The 22,472-nt window shown below is 36.7% G+C and overlaps 1 protein-coding gene across 1 annotated transcript in view; it reads right to left on the reverse strand.

The window, feature by feature from the left end:
* The window catches only part of PIK3CA (phosphatidylinositol-4,5-bisphosphate 3-kinase catalytic subunit alpha), a 99,510-nt gene that overhangs the window by 53,592 nt on the left and 23,446 nt on the right, over window positions 1-22,472 (reverse strand). The window lies entirely within an intron of this gene.

A 22,472-nucleotide genomic window follows, 5' to 3' on the forward strand; every position in this document is an offset into this window, starting at 1 on the left:
AAGTAGAAAATATAAACAGACCTATCACAAGTAATGAAATTGAAACTGTAATTTAAAGTCTTCCAACAAACAGAAGTCCAGGACTAGATGATTTCACAGGCGAATTCTACCAACCATTTCAAGAAGAGCTAACACCCATCCTTCTCAAACTCTTCCAAAAAATTGCAGAGGAAGGAACACTCCCAAATTCATTCTATGAAGCCACCATCACCCTGATACCAAAACCAGAAAAAGATATCACAAAAAAAGAAAATTATAGACCAATATCACTGATGAACATAAAGGCAAAATTCCTGAACAAAATACTAGCAAACAGAATCCAACAGCATATTAAAAGGATCATACACCATGGTCAAGTGGGATTTCTCCCAGGGGTGCAAGGATTCTTCAGTACACGCAAATCAATCAATGTGATACACCATATTAACAAATTAAGGAATAGAAACCATATATGATTATCTCAATAGACACAGAAAAAGCTTTTGACAAAATTCAACACCCATTTATGATCAAAACTCTCCAGAAATTGGGCATAGAGGGAACCTACCTCAACATAATAAAGGCCATATATGACAAACCCACAGCAAACATCATACTCAATGGTGAAAAACTGAAAGCATTTCCACTAAGATCAGGAACAAGACAAGGATGTCCACTCTTGCCACTCTTATTCAACATATTTCTGGAAGTTCTAGCCATGGCAATCAGAGAAAAAAAAGAAATAAAAGGAATACAAATTGGAAAAGAAGAAGTAAAACTGTCCTGTTTGCAGATGACATGATACTATACATAGAAAATCCTAAAGATGCCACCAGAAAACTACTAGAACTAATCAATGAATTTGGTAAGGTTGCAAGATTCAAAATTAATGCCAGGAATCTCTGGCATTCCTATACACTAACAACAAAAAATCAGAAACAGAAATTAAGGAAACAATCCCATTTACCATCGCAACAAAAAGAAAAAAATACCTAGGAATAAACCTACCTAAGGAGGTGAAAGACTTGTACTCAGAAAACTATACAACACTGATGAAAGAAAGCAAAGATGATATAAACAGGTGGAGAAATATACCATGTTATTGGATTGCAAGAATCAATACTGTGAAAATGACTATACTACCCAAAGCAATCTACAGATTCAATGCAATCCCTATCAAGGTACCAATGACATTCTTCACAGAATTAGAACAAAAAATTTTACAATTCGTATGGAAACACAAAAGACCCTGAATAGCCAAAGCAATCTTCAGAAAGAAAAACGGAGCTGGAGGAATCAGGCTCCCCAACTTCAAACTATACTACAAAGCTACAGTAATCAAGACAGTATGGTACTGGCACAAAAATAGAAATGTAGATCAATGGTACAGGATAGAAAGCCAAGAGGTAAACCCACACACATATGGTCACCTAATTTATGACAAAGGAGGCAAGAACATACAATGGAGAAAAGACAGCCTCTTCAATAAGTGGTGCTGGGAAAACGACAGCTACATGTAAAAGAATGAAATTAGAAGACTCTCTAACACCATACACAAAAATAAACTCAAAATGGTTTAAAGACCTAAATGTAAGACCAGACACTACATAACTCTTAGAGGAAAAACACTCTTTGACATAAACCACAGCAAGATCTTTTTTGACCCACCTCCTAGAGTAATGGAAATAAAAACAAAAAGAAACAAATGGGACCTAATTAAATTTCAAAGCTTTGGCACAGCAAAGGAAACCATAAACAAGACGAAAAGACAACCCTCAGAATGGGAGAAAATATTTGCAAATGAAACAATGGACAAAGGATTAATCTCCAAAATATACAAACAGCTCATGGAGCTCAATATCAAAAAACAAACAATTCAATTAAAAAATGGGCAGAAGACCTAAATAGATATTTCACCGAGGAAGATACACAGATGGCCAAGAGGCACATGAAAAGATGCTCAACATCACTAATTATTAGAGAAATGCAAATCAAAACTACAATCAGGTATCACCTCACACTGGTCAGAATGGCCATTATCAAAATATCTACAAACAATAAATGCTGGAAAGCGTGTGGGGAAAAGGGAACCCTCTTGCACTGTTGGTGGGAATGTAAATTGATACAGCCACTAAGGAGAACAGTGTGGAGGTTCCTTAAAAAACTAAAAATAGAACTACTATACGACCCAGCAATCCCACTACTGGGCATATACCCTGAGAAAACCATAATTCAAAAGGAGTCATGTACCGCAATGTTCATTGCAGCTCTATTTACAATAGCCAGGTGATGGAAGCAACCTAAGTGTCCATCGACAGAGGAATGGATAAGAAGATGTGGCACATGTATACAATGGAATATTACTCAGCCATAAAAAGAAACAAACCTGAGTTATTTGTAGTGAGGTGGATGGCCCTAGAGACTGTAATACAGAGTGAAGCCAGAAAGAGGGAAACAAGTAACATATGTTAACACATATACATGGAATTAAAAAAAAAAGGTACTGATGAACCTAGTGGCAGGGCAGGAATAAAGACGTAGACATAGAAAATGGACTTGAGGACACGGGGTGGGAGGGGGAAGCTGGAGTGAAGTGAGAGTAGCATTGACATATATACACTACTGAATGTAAAATAGTTAGCTAGTGCGAAGCAGCAGCATAGCACAGAGAGCTCAGCTTGGTGCTTTGTGATGACCTAGAAGGATGGGATAAGGAGGGTGCGAGGGAGGCTCAAGAGGGAGGGGATATGTGCATATATGTATGCATACGGCTGATTCACTTCGTTGTACAACAGAAACTAACAGAGTACTGTGAAGCAATTATACTCCAATAAAGATCTATTAAAAAAAAAAAAAGAAAGAAAGGTTCAGGACAAGGAAATACCTGGAACTACTAGAACTTCAGGTCTCCAACTCCTCTTAGTGTAGTCAATGACTTCCCAATCCTTCAGAAATCAGAAGGCATAGTTTCTGGAAAAACTAAACCCCCAAATCTTTGGACTTCAATAGACACAAATAGCAAAGGGTAAAGTTGTGACTAAAACCAGAGGATTACTTGAAAGTCTAATGAGATTCAAAGCCCCTTTCTTCAGTAAACCTCTAGACATATAAGCAGCCCCACATAAGAGATGGTAGATTTTTCTCCAGAAAAGAAGCCAAAACTGACTAACATAGAAAAAGATCATGACATTTAAGGATTTCCTACAGCACAGTCCACTAACAGACAAGAGCTCTGCCCTCAAACTCAGCGCTCTTTATCAGCTTTTTATACTTTTTAAATATGAATGACAGCCAAGGATCTTTATGCTTTTGAGGAAGCTTCCAATATTAAAGACAGAGACCAAAACAAAACAGGAGTGCTGAGAAACAAAGAGAATGATGGGACAGAAGAAAATGTCAAAGAAACTAATTAAAATATTCTCAGATAAGAGAAAATATTGCATCATTAACCAGAAGAGGAACCAGTAAGAAAAAAAGAATCAGAGAATAAGAGCTGAAAAAAAAAATTCAATAAAAGTTTAAAGTCAAGGCAATTTTCCAGAAGGCAGAATAAAAAGAAAGAGATGAGTAATAGGGGGAAAAGGTAAAAAACCAGAAAGAGCAATTCAGGAAGTCTAATATCTGACTTGTCAGAATTCCAGAAACAACAATGAAAACAGAAGAGAGAAAATATCAAAAAAGAAAGGCAAGAAAATGTCCAAGAACTGAAGGATGTAAGTCTGCAGAAAGCAAGGACCTACTGAGTGCATAGCACAATAAAGGAAGAGACCCACACCAAGATACAGTGCCATAAAATTTCAGAACACCAGGCCTGAAGGGAAGATAATAATAACTTCTAAAGACACCCCCCACCCCCCAACACCCCACACAAGCCAAATAAAAGATCAGGAGCCAGAATGGCACTAGATCATGCAATAGCAAAACGGGAAGCCAGAATATATTATAGCTGCAATACTTTAAACATTCTGAGTGAAAATGATTTTCAACCTAGAATTCTATGCTCACCAAAAGTATCCACGTAACAACAGGAGTAGACTATGACATATTCAGGTATGTAAAATCTCAAACAATTTACCCTTCAGTTATCCCTTTTCAGGAAGCCACTAGAGGGTATGGTACTGTAAATGAGAGGGTACACCATGAAGGTATGGGACATGGGAAATCAAGCCTCCAACACAGGAAGCAGGGGTAGGGAATTTCCAGGATAAGAGCAAAGAGAAGTCATAAGACAACAGCTGTGAAACAGACCTAGAGGGCAGTGAAGATTAAATCAGAAAAATTGAAGGCTCTAGGAAGGTATCTTAGGAAAATAACCAAACTACTTATCCTACAGGTGAAAGTTATTATTACAAAGATGGTTTGAAGCCTCTGAGAAGACAGACTCAGATGCAACCTTAACTAAGCAAAATTTTAAACTGAGGTAATTATTTAATTAAAACAGCAACAACAACAAAAGTTGTACCAGAAAAGACATAACCATATGCGCTGTTTGCTTCACTGTTGAACAATACTTTTATGGTCATAATAATGAAAACACTAGGTATGGTTAACCAGTAATAATTAAATACATCAGGATGACAAGATAAGGTGAAGGAAGGCATTGAGAGTTAAAATCATGTTATAAGAGGAAATCAATGTATGTTAAATATTGGTGGACCAAGAGATAGGAGTATATATACCCCATTATTATAAGGTGGTAAATAGAAGAAGTAGATAAAATAGTTGAAAATGGTTTTTCTGAAGAATGACACGGGACAAGACAGGTTAGGGGGACAGGACAGGAGAAACGAGGGGTAGTAAACTGCTGTTTTTACTAACTTTTCATAGTATTTTAAAAATACATGATTGTATTATTTTTATTTCAGCTTTATTTGAGGTATAACTTAAAATTCAATTCGATGAGTCTTGGCAAATGTACACAGTTGTGAAAACTACCACCACAATCAAGTTAAAAACACTTTAATTACTCATCCTGAAAAGTTTTCTTACTTTACAGTCCATCTCCACTCCTATCCCAGGTCCTCGGTAACTACTAACCTGGTTTCTGTCACGATAGCTTTGCTTATTCTAGAGATTTATATAAATGGAATCATACAGTATGTAATCTTTTGTGTCTAACTTCTTTCGCTTAGCATGATTTTTTTTTATCATTTATGTTTAGGTCTAGGATCTATTTCGAATAAATTTTTGGGTTTAGTGTGAAGATAGTGTTAAGAATTTTTAAAATTCCTCCATATGGATATCTAGTCATCCTAGCACTGTTTTTTGAAAAGATTATTCCTTCCTCCTTGAATTAGCTTGGTGTCTTTGTAAAAAATCAATTACATTAAGCATGGTTCTATTTCTAGACTCTCATTTTCTCCCCATCCATCTATATGTCAATCCTTATGCCGATACTGTACTATAGTGACTACTGTAGCTTTACAGCAAGTCCAAAAAGTCAGGTACTGTAAGTCCTCAGATTTCATACTTAAAAAAATTTTTTTTGGCTGCTTTATGTCCTTGCACTTCCATATAAATTTTGGAACCAGGTTTTCAATTTCTATGAAAGACTGACAAAATTTTGATTGAAACTGCATTGACCCTATAGATCAATTTCGTAAGAACTGCCATCCTAACAATATTCAGTCTTCCAATTCAAGAACATGCTGTAACTCTCAATTAATTTAGGTCTTCTTTAATTTCTGTTAGCAAAAATTTGTAGTGCACAGGTTTTGCATATCTTTTGTTAACTTTATTTCTAAGTAATTACAAAATGCTAATGTGGTTTTGTTTTTTAATTTCATTTTTGGATTGTTCGTTACTAGTATATAGGAATATAATTAATCCTTGTTAATTATCTTGTATCCTACAGCCTTGCTAAATTGATGCATTGGTTCTATAATTTTTTAAATGCAGATCCCTTAGAACTTTCTACACACGTGCCAGCTGTGAATAAAACAGTTTTACTTCTTCCTTTCTATTCTGTATGTCCTTTCATTTCTTTTTCTTATTGCATCAGCTAGGACCTCTAGTATAATGTTGAATAAAAGTGGTGAGAGCAACATCCTTGCCTTGTTCTTGATCTTAATTGGAAAAACAAAATCATTCACCATAAGGTATGATTTTAGTTGTGTTTTCATAGATATTCTTTATCAAGTTGAAAAAGTTGCCTTCATCCCAGTTTGCTGACTTTATTATGTGTTTATGTTGAATTTTATCAAATACTTTTTCTGCATCCACTGAGATGATCATACAATTTTTCAACTTTATCTTATTAGCATTATGTATTACACTGAATTGATTTTTGTAAGTTAAACCAGTCTTTCATTGTTGGGATAAATCCCACATGGCCATGATGTATTATCTTTTTCACATATTGCTAGATTTAATATGCTAATATTTTGTTAAGGATTTCTGTGTCTACGTTCATGAGGAATATTCGCTGCTAGTTTTCTTTTCTTGCGATGTCTTTCTTTGGCTTTGGTATCCAGGTAATACTGGCCTCATAAAATGAGTTGTGATGTTCTCCTTACACCTATATTTTCTGAAAATTTGGATAGGAATTATATTTTTTCTTTCTTCAGTGTTTGACAGAATTACCAATTATGCCACTGGCCTGAATTTTTTTGTTGTTGGAAGGTTTTTAATTACTAACTGAATTTCCTTATTCTATATAGGTCTATTTAGATTTTCTATTTCTTCTTGAGTCAGTTTTTGGTCATTTGTATTTTTCAGGGAATTTGTCCATTTCACCTAAGTTGTCAAACTGGTTGGTGTAAAGTTGTTCATAATATTCTTTTATTATCTTGTTAAATATCTATGTATCTGTAATAACATCTCATTCCTAATATTGTTAATTTACATCTTTTTTCTTAATTATTCTAGTTAAAGGTTTATCAATTTTACTGAACTTGATTGAGATTTTCATCTCATTGGTCTTCTCTGTTTTCTACTTACCTGAGTTCTGCTCTGATCTTTATTATTTCCTTTCTTCTATTTACTTTGGGCTTAACTTACTATTTCTTTTCTAGCTTTTTAAGGCAGGAGCTTAGATAACTGATTTTACACCTTTCTTCTTTTCTAGTATATAAGCATTTAAAGCTATAAATTAATTTCTTAGCACTGCTTTAGCTACATACCAAATATTTTGATATGCTGTATTTTTATTTTCATTCAGTTTAAAATATTTTCTTCATTCAGTTAAAAATATTTTCTAACTTCCCCTGTGAATTCTTCTTTCACCTATAGGTTACTTAGAAACACATGATTCAACTTCCCCATATTTGGGAATTTTCCTTATTTCTTTCTGTATTAACTTTTAATTCCCTTAATTTAATTCACACTGCATAATTTCAACACACTGTAATTTCAATCCTTTCATATTTACCAACAAATTTTATGTTTGTGGGCCATTATATGGCTCATCCTGATGAATCTTTCTAATGCACTTTGAATGTGTTGGTGGGTGTGGTATTCTGTAGATGTCAGTTAGGTAAAATTGGTTGATTGCCTTATTCAAGTCTTCTATATATCCTGTTTTTCTGCCTACTTAATCTACCAATTGTTGAGAGAAGAGCACTGAAATCTGCAACTCTAAATGTTTAATTGCCTATTTCTATTTTTGATTCTGACAGTTTTTACTTCATGGATTTTGTGCCTCTGTTGTCAAGTGCACATATATTTAGAATTTCATATTTTTCTGCTGTGTTCATTTTATAATTTATCTCTAGGATTACTCTTTGTTTTAAAATTTATTGGCTGATATTAATATAGTTACTCCAGCATTCTTATACTTATTTTCTACAAAGGGGAATCACCCAACCTCTTCACACTGTCATTACTGGAAGATACATTTATTTTGATGATGAAAATTAAAAACTTAAAAGAGGAATACAGGGCTTCCCTGGTGGGGCAGTGGTTAAGAATCCGCCTGCCAAGGCAGGGGACACGGGTTCAAGCCCTGGTCCGGGAAGATCCCACATGTGCGGAGCAACTAAGCCCATGCACCACAACTACTGAGCCTGTGCTCTAGAGCCTGTGAGCCACAACTACTGAAGCCTGAGCACCTAGAGCCCATGCTCCACAACAAGAGAAGCCACTGCAATGAGAAGCCCACACACCACAATGAAGAGTAGCCCTCACTCGCCGCAACTAGAGAAAGCCCGCACGCAGCAATGAAGACCCAACACAGCCAAAAATAAAATAAATAAAAATAAATAAATTTTAAAAAGGGGAATACAACGACAGACTCAGAAGATATTTGAAAAAAAATGTTGATTATAATTGTATACTAATAAAACTAAAAACCTGGATTAAAAAGTATTTTACATAAATATATATTCCTATATCCCCTCCCATGTCTCCCCCTAAAATTAATGACATGTTATTAACATTGGCTACACTTTGAGGAGCAGGATATGAGTGGGCAGTGAGGACAGACAGAAATGAATACAGTAAAATTTGCAAATAATAATTTGTCTTCTCCTTTCATTATACTTGTTTTCTTTCCCTCATTTAACTGTACCAGTATTGTACACCAACACAAAAAAAGGTGAGAAAATAGCTGATTGTTCCTTATGTTATTCATAACATGAATGGAATGTGAATCTTTCATTATTGAGCTTGAGCAAAGCTTCTGGCTTGGGACAGCTATTATTTAATACATCAAGGAACAGCTTTCTATTACTATTTTACTAAGGTTGTGTGTGTGTGTGACAGAGAGAGAGAGAGAGAAAGAGAGGGAGGGAGGGAGAGAAAAGGAAAGAATATGTGTGTTTATAAGTGTTACAGATTTCCTAACATTAAAATGACCCCTGTATTTCTAGAATAAATGCCATTTGATTGTGGGGTGTGTGTGCATGTGTACACGTATGTATATGTTTTAACAAACTTTGAATCTGTTAGCTAATACTTTATTTAGAATAAATACTTGAAATGAGAATGGTCTGTAATTTTCTTTGTGTGTGTGTGTGGCTCAAAAACAGTTTAACAAATTTTACTATAGCTTTTAATATACTGAATATTTGAAAGAAGAATAATGAGAAGAGACTAGCCTTAATAGACATCAAAGCCTCAGTAACAAAAATAGTATATATAGTATTGGCCTACGTAGACCCAAGGAACAGAACTGAGTTCAGAAATGAACCCATCATTGCTGCAATTTTGTATAGGAAAGAACCCAGAATCTCTAATTAGGGTACTAGGATGAATTACTTAATAAATGGTCCTGGTAGAAGTGACCAGCCACTTGGAGGGAAAAAAAAAAGTTGAATTTTTACTGCCTTACTTTAAGATACATAAAGAAAACTTTAAAATGTTCCTGAGAAACATAAAAGACTTGAAGAAATGGAAAAAAATACCACATACTTAGTAAAGAAGACTCAAATTCATAAAGATGTCAATTGTCGCTTAAATAATCTGTACACTGAACATGATACCAATAAAGCATCAATATGATTCATATGTATAGAATTAATCATGCTGACTATAATGTAAAAAAAAAAAAAAAAAAAAGCAGGAAACCCAGGAAAAATTTGGGGACGGGAAAAATCAGGGGGAGAGAAGGGTCTAGCCCTACCAGACATTAAAACATATAATAAAACTACAATAATTAAAATGGTAAGATACACGTCATGAACAATCAGATTAATAGAATAGAACAGAAGGGACTTCCCTGGTGGTGCACTGGATAAGAATCCACCTGCCAATGCAGGGGACCCAGGTTCAATCCCTGGTCCAGGAAGATCCCACATGCCACAAAGCAACTAAGCCTGTGTGCCACAACTACTGAGCCTGTGCTCTAGGGCCTGAGAGCCACAACTACTGAGCCAGTACTCCACAACTACTGAAGCCCACACGCCTAGAGCCCGTGCTCCACAACAAGAGAAGCCACTGCAAGGAGAAGCCCGCACACCACAACAAAGATTAGCCCCTGCTTGCCACAACTAGAGAAAGCCCGCGTGCAGCAACCAACCCAGCCAATGATAAATAAAATTAAAAACCAAAGAACAGAAAATTTAAAAATAGACAAAGAATGTATTATATGATAAAGGTGTCACTTCAAATTAATAGGGAAAAGACAATTTGGAACAAGTATCTGGAAACTTGAAAAAAAGTAAGTGTGGGTTCCCAATTTACAACTACATTAAATAAATTCTACTTAGAATAAAAAACATAATGTAAAAATAAAACCATAAAAGTACAAAAAAATATAAGGTGATCGTTTTTAATATGTGTAAGTTTTTTCCCAGTAAAATAGAGATGCCATAAAAAGAAAAGACTGATAAATACAACGATATAAGAAACAAAAATTCCTGTATGTAGGAAAAAAATACCAGCGGCAAAGACAAAAGAAAAAGTAGTAAAAACTATCTGCTATTCATATAACTGACAAAGGGAGAAATCCCTACTGTATAAATAAAAACAATTCAATATAAAATGGACAAAAGATATGAACTGAGAGTTCATAGAAAAAGAAACACAAACAGTTAATAAACGTATGAAAATTACTCATCTTTATTCATAATAAAATGCAAATTAAATGATAAAACACTGGAATTTCAAAATTAAAAAAAAACTGCTAGAACATACAGCGAAAAGACATACATTGAAAACAAGGGGCGGGGGGAGGGGGAAGACATGAGATGTCCAATAACCAAATACTTCTTATTTTAGAATAAGAGAAAAATGGAAGACAGGAAATTAAAGAAATAAAAGAAAAATATTTCTGAGCTGGAGAGACTTACATATTCAGATTAAAAGGGACCACTGAGCAGAATAGGTGTTAAAAAAAAAAAAACTATACTGGACAATAAAAGATAAAGATAAGAGCCTAAAGGCTTTCAGAGGGGGGGAAAATAGGTAATATGGAAAGGAACGATTATCTGACTGACAACTCCTCTCATCAACAACAATAGGAGTGAAAAATTAGGCAGTAATTAGAATCTGTTGGAAAGTGTTTTGACCAGGAATTTTATACCCAGCAAATTATCATATGTAAAGAAAATATAAAGTATTTCTATGGGTTTCACCTCCCATGAACCAATTCTAAGGCATGTGAGTTATTACTCAAGCCAACCAAAAATGGAGGTCAAGAAAGAGGAAGATATATGCTAGAGATGGTAGAACTGACTCAGAGGCCAAATCACATAAATAAATAAATCTTATTTATTATAAGAAAAAGCAATCCTAGGAAAAGCTTTACATCAATCATAGAAAGTAATAAGGCCAAACCAGAATGAAATCTGTGTGGCCAAAGTAAAAAGTATTCAGAAAAAAGAATACAACAGCTTCTAAGCAGCAGATAAAGGAACTGAGGAGTCACGAAGTATTAATGGCATGCTGAAGAATGTACATGCTTATTTTCACAACAGGAAAAAAAATATGCAATTTGAAACTTTAGGGGAAAAAACAACAAAAATGTATAATAAAATCATGCTCAAAATATGAAGCAAAACAGCACAATTTTCAGCAACTTGTGGAGTGTATAAAAAGAGTAACCATGTGATCTAAATGCTAAGAATATTCTCTGTGTGGTTCATGATGTTGAACATATAAAGAAATCTAATCCTAGCACTCTACATGGTCATGGAGTGAAACATTTTTAAATAATCATATTAATGTAAATACTACTAGCATAAGCTATTAAAATCCTCCTACAGTCAAAACAGAAGAGGATTTAAGTATGGTCATACTGATAGAATAGAATGTAAAAGTTACCATTACTTGACAATATAAGTAACTGTATATATAACGTGCTGTGGAAGAGCGGGACAAAACTTGAAAGGAAAATAGGGTACTATTACCACTGTCTAACGGTGGGATATCAGGAATATTAAAAGTTGATGTGATAGAAAATGGACATTTGAGTATATTAAAAGCAGAAAGTAACAACAAAAACTAAAGAAAGAGAGAATGGAAGGATAGTGAGATGCTGATTAAACAGGTAACAAAATTAACAGTAGCAGGAAATTTTTAAAATGAAATTAAAATGCTCAAATTTACTTTAATAATCTTCATGTCCAGTGACTATTAAGAAAGGCAATTCTTCAACTTCTCAAATGCTATTATTTACTAATGTATTGTATTTCAGCTTAATCTTGGAGGTTATTATACATTCTTCCTTTCTATAAAATATTTTGAGACACTGACTGAGGAACTCGGAAATCTTTATAAGATATAACTGTTTTTCAAGTGTTTAGTGTATTTCAAAGTGTGGTACCCTAATTTCCATTTTCTTGATTTCAGTTCCAGAAATATTGGCAGAAAAAGTAAAAAGCTGACAGCTGGGTGTAAGGATATTACAAGATGACTCTAATTATCTAAAATGTTTCTTTTAAAAGAACAGTTGCTACTAAATATTTCATTGCTAACATTTGGTTTAAGCCATAGCTAGATGTCTTCTATGGCATACTGGATCTGAACTTTGCAGCTGGTCGTTGATTTCCATCAACACATCAAGACTGAAATCTATAGCAAGGCTAAACACAACTAAACTTTGAAAATTGAACTTTAAAAAATACAACGCAAACCCACTTGAATACTTATCTATGTATTATATATGTGTGTGTGTATTTATTTATATATATAGTTTTTTGTCTTAATTACTGCAGAATAAAATGCTAACTACGTAAATGTCAGCTGCATTTAATTAAACAAGTATTTGTGGACACCCCATTAGGTACTATAATATGGTTTCTGAAAGGGATACAAAGAATCAAAAAGCAGAGGATAGGAGATTGGACGTAACACTAAGAGACAACAGCTTAATATCCAGTAATCAGTTCTTGCCCTAGAGGAATAGATATTATTTATAAATTGTGACATATGATGAAAAAGTTTATTAAAACGCCTTCTCCCCCAAACATGATAAAAGATCAACTAATACATAAGCAGGAAAAAATGCTTAAAAGGCTGTGTGTGTGTGTGTGTGTGCGTGTGTGTATAATTTTACAGTGACAGTCTGTCTAACTATCCTGTAAAGACTAAAATCAGAAAAGCAGCCAAATATCTTGGGGGCAAATCTCAAGTCTATAGTACTAACAAGCTAGGTAACTGTAAGCAAATATTTAACTTTTTAAGACTTCATTTTTCTCACTGAAAAGTGGGACTAATCAATCCTCCCCTGCCTTCTTTACTGGACTGTTATTCACATGACAAACATTTATTAAGCAATTATGTACCAGGCTTATACTAGAGGTACAAGATAAATAAAACGACATCCCTTTGGGACTTCCCTGGTGGCACAGTGGTTAAGAATCCACCTGCCAATGCACGGGACACGGGTTCGATCCCTGGTCCGGGAAGATCCCACATGCCGCGGAGCAACTTAGCCTGTGTGCCACAACTACTGAGCCTGAGCTCTACAGCCCACGAGCCATAACTATTGAGCCCGCGCACCACAACTACTGAAGCCCATGCGCCCTAGAGCCTGTGCGCCACAACTACTGAGCCCATGTACTGCAACTACTGAAGCCTGCGTGCCTAGAGCCCGTGCTCTGCAGCAAGAAAAGCCACTGCAATGAGAAGCCCGCGCACCACAACGAAGAGTAGCCCCTGCTCGCCGCAACTAGAGAAAGCCCACGCACAGCAATGAAGACCCAATGCAGCCAAAAAAAAATGACATCTCTGACCTCAAGAGGCTCATAGTCTATTGAGGAAAACAGATATGTAAATAAATAAGCATAACTTAATATGTGTGTGTTGCAATGAGTAGAGGCTATGGAAGTACAAAGGAGGGAGAGGTCTACTCTGCCTAGGAGTGTTGAGCCCAGGAATACTTTACACAGAAGCTGAAGAGAGTGTGCCAGGTCAACAAGTTATTGGGTAGAAGCAACCATAGCAAAAGGAGCTCTGAGCAGGAGGAACAGCATGAGCACAAGCACGGGAGTCCAGAAAGGCCTAGGTGACTCTGAGGCAGTTCCAAATGGCTAGATTGCAAGATGTTCACGAGGGACAGTGTAGAAAACGTGTACGAAAAGTGGGATGGTGCCAAATTGTGAGAATTACGGTAAATGAATGAGACTGCACTTTATTTTGAGGTCAGCGTTCCTTAAAATCTTGTCTTGGGATCACATGCAGGAGGCTCAAGAGCAGAAAGGCTTGTTAAAATGCATGTTCCCAGGCCCACAGATCCACCCAATCAGAATTTCTAGGCTTTGGGTAATTCATATTTTAACAAGTTCCCCCTGGTGATTCTAATACACCTAAAGCTTGAGAAGCAGCAACGTAGGTCACAAAGAATTACTAAGCTTTAAGCAGATCAATTTTGTATTTTAGGGTGATATTTTGGCAGTGTCAATCTCTCCCCTGCTTTCTTCCATAAAACCTATTCATTATAGCACATACACGAAATTCTGCTGATTATTTACATGTCTGATAATTCTGGCGGCAGTGTGGAAAGTAAAACAGAGAGGAGTAGAAAAGTGAAGAGACTTGTTGGGATACTTCAGTGACACAGGAAAGGACTAAACTAAGGCAGTGACTATGAGAACAGATAGAGATGAAATCAAGAGGCATTTCGAAGAAAAATATCCAAGATTTGGTGATCAGTTGGATTTGATAGGTCAGAGTCCAAGGTTAACAGAAATTTCTAACTTAGGCAAGTAGTGATGTTATTAACAGAAAAGGATCACATAAAATAGAACCAGATTCCTTTTTAGAACACTTCCCACACTCTCCTTAACTTAGATGTGGATTGTATTCATATTTCTTTCAAAGTAAAAGTAACTCATGCTTATTATAGAAGTTCATTCACTTAAATACTGACTGAAGTGTCTATTAAGAACCTGGGACTGTGCTCCGTACATACTCGAACTACAGGGGTACATGAACAAATGAGGAAAACAAAACAGTGAAAAATGTACCTAAGACAACTGTTATTACCATTTTTCGATGTAGTCTCTTACAGATTTTTAATATGCATATTTTTAGTTTACTTCATTTGTTTATATAGTTGTGCTCATATGATTTTGTATCTTGCTTTTTTCACTTCAAAAAATTTCCTCAAATTTTTGTAAATTCTTCATAAACAATAGCCTTCTGACTGCCCATTTCTATGAAAGATATAGCACAGTTTACTTGTATACTTCAGCTGTTTTTAAATTTACATTACTACGAGACCTTCAAGATGACAGAGGAGTAAGACCTGGATATCACCTTCCTCCCCATGAATACACCAGAAATACATCTACACGTGGAACAACTCCTACAGAACAGCTACTGAACGCAGGCAGAAGACCTCAGACTTCTCAAAAGGCAAGAAACTCCCCACGTACCTGGGTAGGGCAAAAGAAAAAAGGAAAAACAGAGACAAAAGAATATGCATGGGACCTGCACTTCTGGGAGGGAGCCATGAAGGAGGAAAAGTATCCACACACTAGGAAGCCCCTTCACTGGCGGAGACAGCAGGTGGCAGGGGAAAAAGCTCTGCAGTCACGAAGGAGAGGGCAGCAACAGGGGTGCAGAGGGCAAAGCAGAGAGATTCCCCCACAGAGGATCGGGGCCGACCACCACTCACCAGCCCGAGAGGCTTGTCTGCTCACCCGCCGGGACGGGTGGGGGCTGGGAGCTGAGGCTCTGGCTTTGGAGGTCAGATCCCAGGGAGAGGACAGGGGTTGGCTGCATGAAGACAGCCTGAAGGGGGCTAGTGCACCACAGCTAGGCGGGAGGGAGTCCGGGAAAAAGTCTGGATCTGCCTAAGAGGCAAGAGACCATTGTTTAGGGGTGCACAAGGAGAGGGGATTCAGAGCACCACCTAAACGAGTTCCAGAGATGGGCGGGAGCCACAGCTATCAGTGTGGACACCAGAGACGGACATGAAACGCTAAGGCTGATGGTGCAGCCACCAAAAAGCCTGTGTGCGAGCACAGGTCACTATCCACACCTCTCCTCCCGGGAGGCTGTGCGGCCCGCCACTGCCAGGGTCCTGTGATCCAGGGACAACTTCCCGGGGAGAACACACGGTGCGCCTCAGGCTGTTGCAACGTCATGCCGGCCTCTGTCACCGCAGGCTCGTCCTGTATTCCGTACCCCTCGCTCCCCCCGGCCTGAGTGAGGCAGAGCCCCCTAATCAGCTGCTACTTTAACCCCGTCCTGTCTGAGCGGGAACAGACACCCTCAGGCGACCTACATGCAGAGGTGGGGCCAAATCCAAAGCTGAACCCCAGGAGCTGTGCAAACAAAGAAGAGAAAGGGAAATCTCTCCCAGCAACCTCAGGAGCAGCAGATTAAATCTAGACAATCAACTTGATGTACCCTGCATCTGTGGAATACCTGAATAGACAACGAATCATCCCAAAATTGAGGCGGGGGACATTGTGTGATTTTGTCTGTATAGCTTTGCTTTTACCATTTGTCCTACAGTTCTGTCTGTTTTCTTAGTATAGTTTTTAGCACTCGTTACCATTGGTGGATTTGTTTTTTGGTTTGGTTGCTCTCTTCTTTCTTTTTTTCTTTTTATTTTATTACTTTCTAATGTTTTTTTACTTTTAATAATATTTTAACTTCTTATCTTAATAACTTTCTTTCCTTTTCTTTCTTTTCTTCTTCCTTCCTTTCTTCCGTTCTTTCTTCCTTTTCTTCTGAGCCGTGTGGCTGACACAGTCTTGGTGCTCCGGCCAGGTGTCAGGCCTGTGCTTCTGAGGTGGGAGAGCCGAGTTCAGGACATTGGTCCACCAGAGACCTCCCGGCTCCATGTAATATCAAATGGCAAAAGTTCTCCCAGAGATCTCCATCTGAATGCTAAGAGCCAGCTCCACTCAACGACCAGCAAGCTACAGTGCTGGACACCCCATGCCAAGCAACTAGCAAGAAAAGAACACAACCCCACCATTAGCATAGAGGCTGCCTAAAATCATAATAAGGTCACAGACACCCCAAAACACACCAGCGGATGTGGTCCTGCCCACCAGAAAGACAAGATCCAGCCTCATCCACCAGAACACAGGAAACGGTCCCGTCCACCAGGAAGCCTACACAACCCACTGAAACACACAACTTTAGCCACTGGGGGCAGACACGAAAAACAATGGGAATTACGAACACGCAGGCTGCGAAAAGGAGACCCCAAACACAGTAAGTTAAGCAAAATGAGGAGACAGAGAAACACAGAGCAGATGAAGGAGTAAGGTAAAAAGCCAACAGACCAAACAAATGAAGAGGAAATAGACAGTCTTACCTGAAAAAGAATTCAGAGTAATGATAGTAAAGATGATCCAAAATCGTGGAAACAGACTGGAGAAAATAGAAGAAACGTTTAACAAGAGCCTAGAAGAACTAAACAGCAAACAAACAATGATGAACACCACAAAAAATGAAATTAAAAATTCTCTAGAAGGAATCAATAGCAGAATACCTGAAGCAGAAGAATGGAAGAGTAACCGGGAAGATAAAATAGTGGAAATAACTACAGCAAAGCAGAATATAGAAAAAAGAATGAAAAGAGTTAAGGACAGTCTCAGAGACCTCTGGGACAACATTAAACGCACCAACATTCGAATTATAGGGGTCCCAGAAGAAGAAAAGAAAAAGAAATGGACAGAGAAAATATTTGAAGAGATTATCGTTGAAAACTTCCCTAATATGGGAAAGGAAATAGTAAATCAAGACGAGGAAGCGCAGAGAGTCCTATACAGGATAAATCCAAGGAGAAACACTCCAAGACACATATTAATCAAACTATCAAAAATTAAATACCAAGAAAAAATACTAAAAGCCGCAAGGGGAAAACAACAAATAACATACAAGGGAATCCCCATAAGATTAACAGCTGATCTTTCAGCAGAAACTCTGCAAGCCAGAAGGGAGTGGCAGGACATATTTAAAGTGATGAAAGTGAAAAACCTACAACCAAGATTACTCTACCCAGCAAGGATCTCATTCAGATTTGACAGAGAAATTAAAACCTTTACAGAGAAGCAAAAGCTAAGAGAATTCAGCACCACCAAACCAGCTTTACAACAAATGCTAAAGGAACTTCACTAGGCAGGAAACACAAGAGAAGGAAAAGACCTACAATAACAATCTCAAAACAATTAAGAAAATGGTAATAGGATCATACATGTCGATAACTACCTTAAATGTAAATGGATTACATGCTCCAACCAAAACACATAGATTGGCTGAATGGATACAAAAACAAGAGCCTTATATATGCTGTCTACAAGAGACCCATTTCAGACCTAGGGACACATACAGACTGAAAGTGAGAGGATGGAAAAACATATTCCATACAAAAGGAATTCAAAAGAAAGCTGGAGTAGCAATTCTCCTATCAGACAAAATAGACTTTAAAATAAATACTACAAGAGGTAAAAAAGGACACTACATAATGAGCAAGAGATCAATCCAAGATATAACAATTGTATATATTTATGCACCCAACATAGGAGCACCTCAATACATAAGGCACATACTAATGACCATAAAAGGGTAGATCGACAGTAACACAATCATAGTAGGGGACTTTAACACGCCACTTTCACCAATGGACAGATCATCCAAAATGAAAATAAAAAAGGAAACACAAGCTTTAAATGACACATTAAACAAGATGGACTTAATTGATATTTATAGGACAGTCCATCCAAAAACAACAGAATGCACATTCTTCTCAAGTGCTCATGGAATATTCTCCAGGATAGATCATATCTTGGGTCATAAATCAAGCCGTGGAAAATTTAAGAAAATTGAAATCATATCAAGTATCTTTTCCGACCACAACGCTATGAGACTAGATATCAATTACATGAAAAAATCTGTAAAACATACAAACACACGGAGGCTAAACAATATACTACTAAACAACCAAGAGATCACTGAAAAAATTAAAGAGGAAATCAAAAAATACCTAGAAACAAATGACAATGAAAACATGACGAACCAAAACCTATGGGATGCAGCAAAAGCAGTTCTAAGAGGGAAGTTTATAGCAATACAATCCTACCTCAAGAAACAAGAAACATCTCAAATAAACAAGCCAACCTTACACCTAAAGCAATTAGAGAAAGAAGAACAAAAAAACCCCAAAGTTAGCAGAAGGAAAGAAATCATGAAAATCAGGTCAGAAATAAATGAAAAAGAAATGAAGATGATAGCAAAGATCAATAAAACTAAAAGCTGGTTCTTTGAGAAGATAAACAAAATTGATAAACCATTAGCCAGACTCATCAAGAAAAAAAGGGAGAAGAATCAAATCAACAGAATTAGAAATGAAAAAGGAGAAGTAACAACTGACACTGCAGAAATACAAAGGATCATGAGAGATTACTACAAGCAACTATATGCCAATAAAATGGACAACCTGGAAGAAATGGACAAATTCTTAGAAAAGAATTTGAAATAGAAAATATAAACAGACCAATCACAAGCACTGAAATTGAGACTGTGATTATAAATCTTCCAACAAACAAAAGCCCAGGACCTGATGGCTTCACAGGTGAATTCTATCAAACATTTACAGAAGACCTAACACCTATCCTTCTCAAACTCTTCCAAAATACAGCAGAGGGTGGAACACTCCCAAACTTATTCTATGAGGCCACCATCACCCTGATACCAAAATCAGAAGAAGATGTCACAAAGAAAGAAAACTACAGGCTAACATAACTGATGAACATAGATGCAAAAATCCTCAACAAAATACTAGCAAACAGAATCCAAAAGCATATTAAAAGGATCATACACCATGATCAAGTGGGATTCATCCCAAGAATGCAAGGCTTCTTCAAAACACACAAATCAATCAATGTGATAAAACATATTAACAAACTGAAGAAGAAAAACCCTACATGATCATCTCAATAGATGCAGAAAAAGCTTTTGACAAAATTCAACACCCACTGATAACAAAAACCCTCCAGAAAGTAGGCATAGAGGGAACTTACCTCACATAATAAAGGCCATATATGACAAACCAACAGACAACATTGTTCTCAATGGTGAAAGACTGAAACCATTTTCTCTAAGATCAGGAACAAGACAAGGCAGTTCACTCTCACCACTATTATTCAACATACTTCTGGAAGTTCTAGCCACAGAAATCAGAGAAGAAAAAGAAATAAAAGGAATCCAAATCGGAAAAGAAGAAGTAAAGCTGTCACTGCAGATAATATGATACTATACATAAAGAATCCTAAAAATGCTACCAGAAAACTACTAGAGCTAATCAATGAATTTGGTAAAGTAGCAGGATACAAAATTAATGCACAGAAATCTCTTGCATTCCTATACAGAAACAACGAAAAATCTGAAACAGAAATTAAGGAAACACTCCCATTTACCCTTGCAAGAAAAAGGATAAAATACCTAGGAATAAAACTACCTAAGGAGACCAAAGACCTTTATGCAGAAAACTATAAGACACTGATGAAAGAAGTTAAAGGTGATACAAACAGATGAAGAGATATACCATGTTCTTGGACTGGAAGAATCAACATTGTGAAAATGACTATACTACCCAAGGTAATCTTCAGATTCAGTGCAATCCCTATCAAACTACCAGTGGCATTTTTCACAGAACTAAAACAAAAAATTTCACAATTTGTATGGAAACACAGAAGACCCTGAATAGCCAAAGCAATCTTGAGAAAGAAAAGTGGAGCTGGAGGAATCAGGCTCCTGGACTTCAGACTATACTACAAAGCTACAGTAATCAAGACAGTATGCTACTGGCACAAAAAACAGAAATATAGATCAATGGAACAGGATAGAAAGCCCAGAGATAAACCCATGCACATATGGTCACCTTATTTTTGATAAAGGAGCCAAGAATATACAATGGAGAAAAGACAACCTCTTCAATAAATGGTGCTGGCAAAACTGGACAGCTACATGTAAAAGAGTGAAATTAGAACACTCCCTAACACCATACACAAAAATAAACTCAAAATGGATTAAAGACTTAAATGTAAGGCCAGACACCATCAAACTCTCAGAGGAAAACATAGGCAGAACACTCTATGACATAAATCACAGCAAGATCCTTTTTGACCCGCCTCCTAGAGAAATGGAAATAAAACCAAAAATAAACAAATGGGACCTAATGACACATAAAAGCTTTTGCACAGCAAAGGAAAACATAAACAAGACCAAAAGACAACCCTCAGAATGGGAGAAAATATTTGCAAATGAAGCAACTGACAAAGGATTAATCTCAAAAATACACAAGCAGCTCATGCAGCTCAATATAAAAAAATCAAACAACCCAATCCAAAAATGGGCAGAAGACCTAAATAGACATTTCTCCAAAGAAGATATACAGATTGACAACAAACACATGAAAGGATGCTCAACATCACTAATCACTAGCGAGATGCAAATCAAAGGTACAATGAGGTATCACCTCACACCAGTCAGAATGGCCATCATCAAATATCTACAAACAATAAATGCTGGAGAGGGTGTGGAGAAAAGTAAACCCTCTTGCACTGCTGGTGGGAATGTAAATTGATACAGCCACTATGGAGAACAGTATGGAGTTTCCTTAAAAAACTAAAAATAGAACTACCATATGACCCAGCAATCCCACTCCTGGACATATAACCTGAGAAAACCATAATTCAAAAAGAGTTATGTACCACAATGTTCATTGCAGCTCTATTTACAATAGCCAGGATATGGAAGCAACCTAAGTGTCCATCGACAGATGAATGGATAAAGAAGATGTGGCTTATATATACAATGGAATATTTCTCAGCCATGAAAAGAAACGAAAGTGAGTTATTTGTAGTGAGGTAGATGGACCTAGAGTCTGTCACACAGAGTGATGTTAAGTCAGAAAGAGAAAAACAAATACCGTATGCTAACAAATATATATGGAATGTAAAAAAAAAAAAAGGTTCTGAAGAACCTAGGGGAAGGACAGGAATAAAGACGCAGACGTAGAGAATGGACTTGAGGACACGGGGAGGGGGAAGGGGAAGCTGGATGAAGTGAGAGAGTGGCATGGACATATATACACTACCAAATGTAAAATAGCTAGCTAGTGGGAAGCAGCCACATAGCACAGGGAGATCAGCTGGGTGCTTTGTGACCACCTAGAGGGGTGGGAGGGAGACACAAGAGGGAGGAGATATGGGGATATATGTATATGTAGAGGTAATTCACTCTGTTATAAAGCAGAAACTAACGCACCATTGTAAAGCAATTACACTCCAATAAAGTTGTTTAAAAAAATAAATTAAAAAAATAAAAATAAAAATAAAATTTACATTATTTTAATGCCACAAATGGAATTAAGAGATCAAAAGGTATGTTAATTTTAATGGGAAAAAAAAAAAAAATCGCTGACTTGTTTTCCAGAAGGGTTGAATCAATTTAGACTGCCAATAGAAATACACAAGCAAGGACACTTCACAGCACCTTTACCAGCAACAACGTGAGAAAAAATTTCTTGCTAACTCAAAAAGTAAAAATATATCACTGTATCTCACAGTTTCACTTCTTTATCTTTCTGGGAAAAACATTTTCCCATATGTTTTTATTTTTTCTTTAGTAAACGAACCTGTTTTTTC

This window comes from Eubalaena glacialis, chromosome 6, assembly GCF_028564815.1.
Source record: "Eubalaena glacialis isolate mEubGla1 chromosome 6, mEubGla1.1.hap2.+ XY, whole genome shotgun sequence".
In the NCBI taxonomy this organism is placed as follows: domain Eukaryota; kingdom Metazoa; phylum Chordata; class Mammalia; order Artiodactyla; family Balaenidae; genus Eubalaena; species Eubalaena glacialis.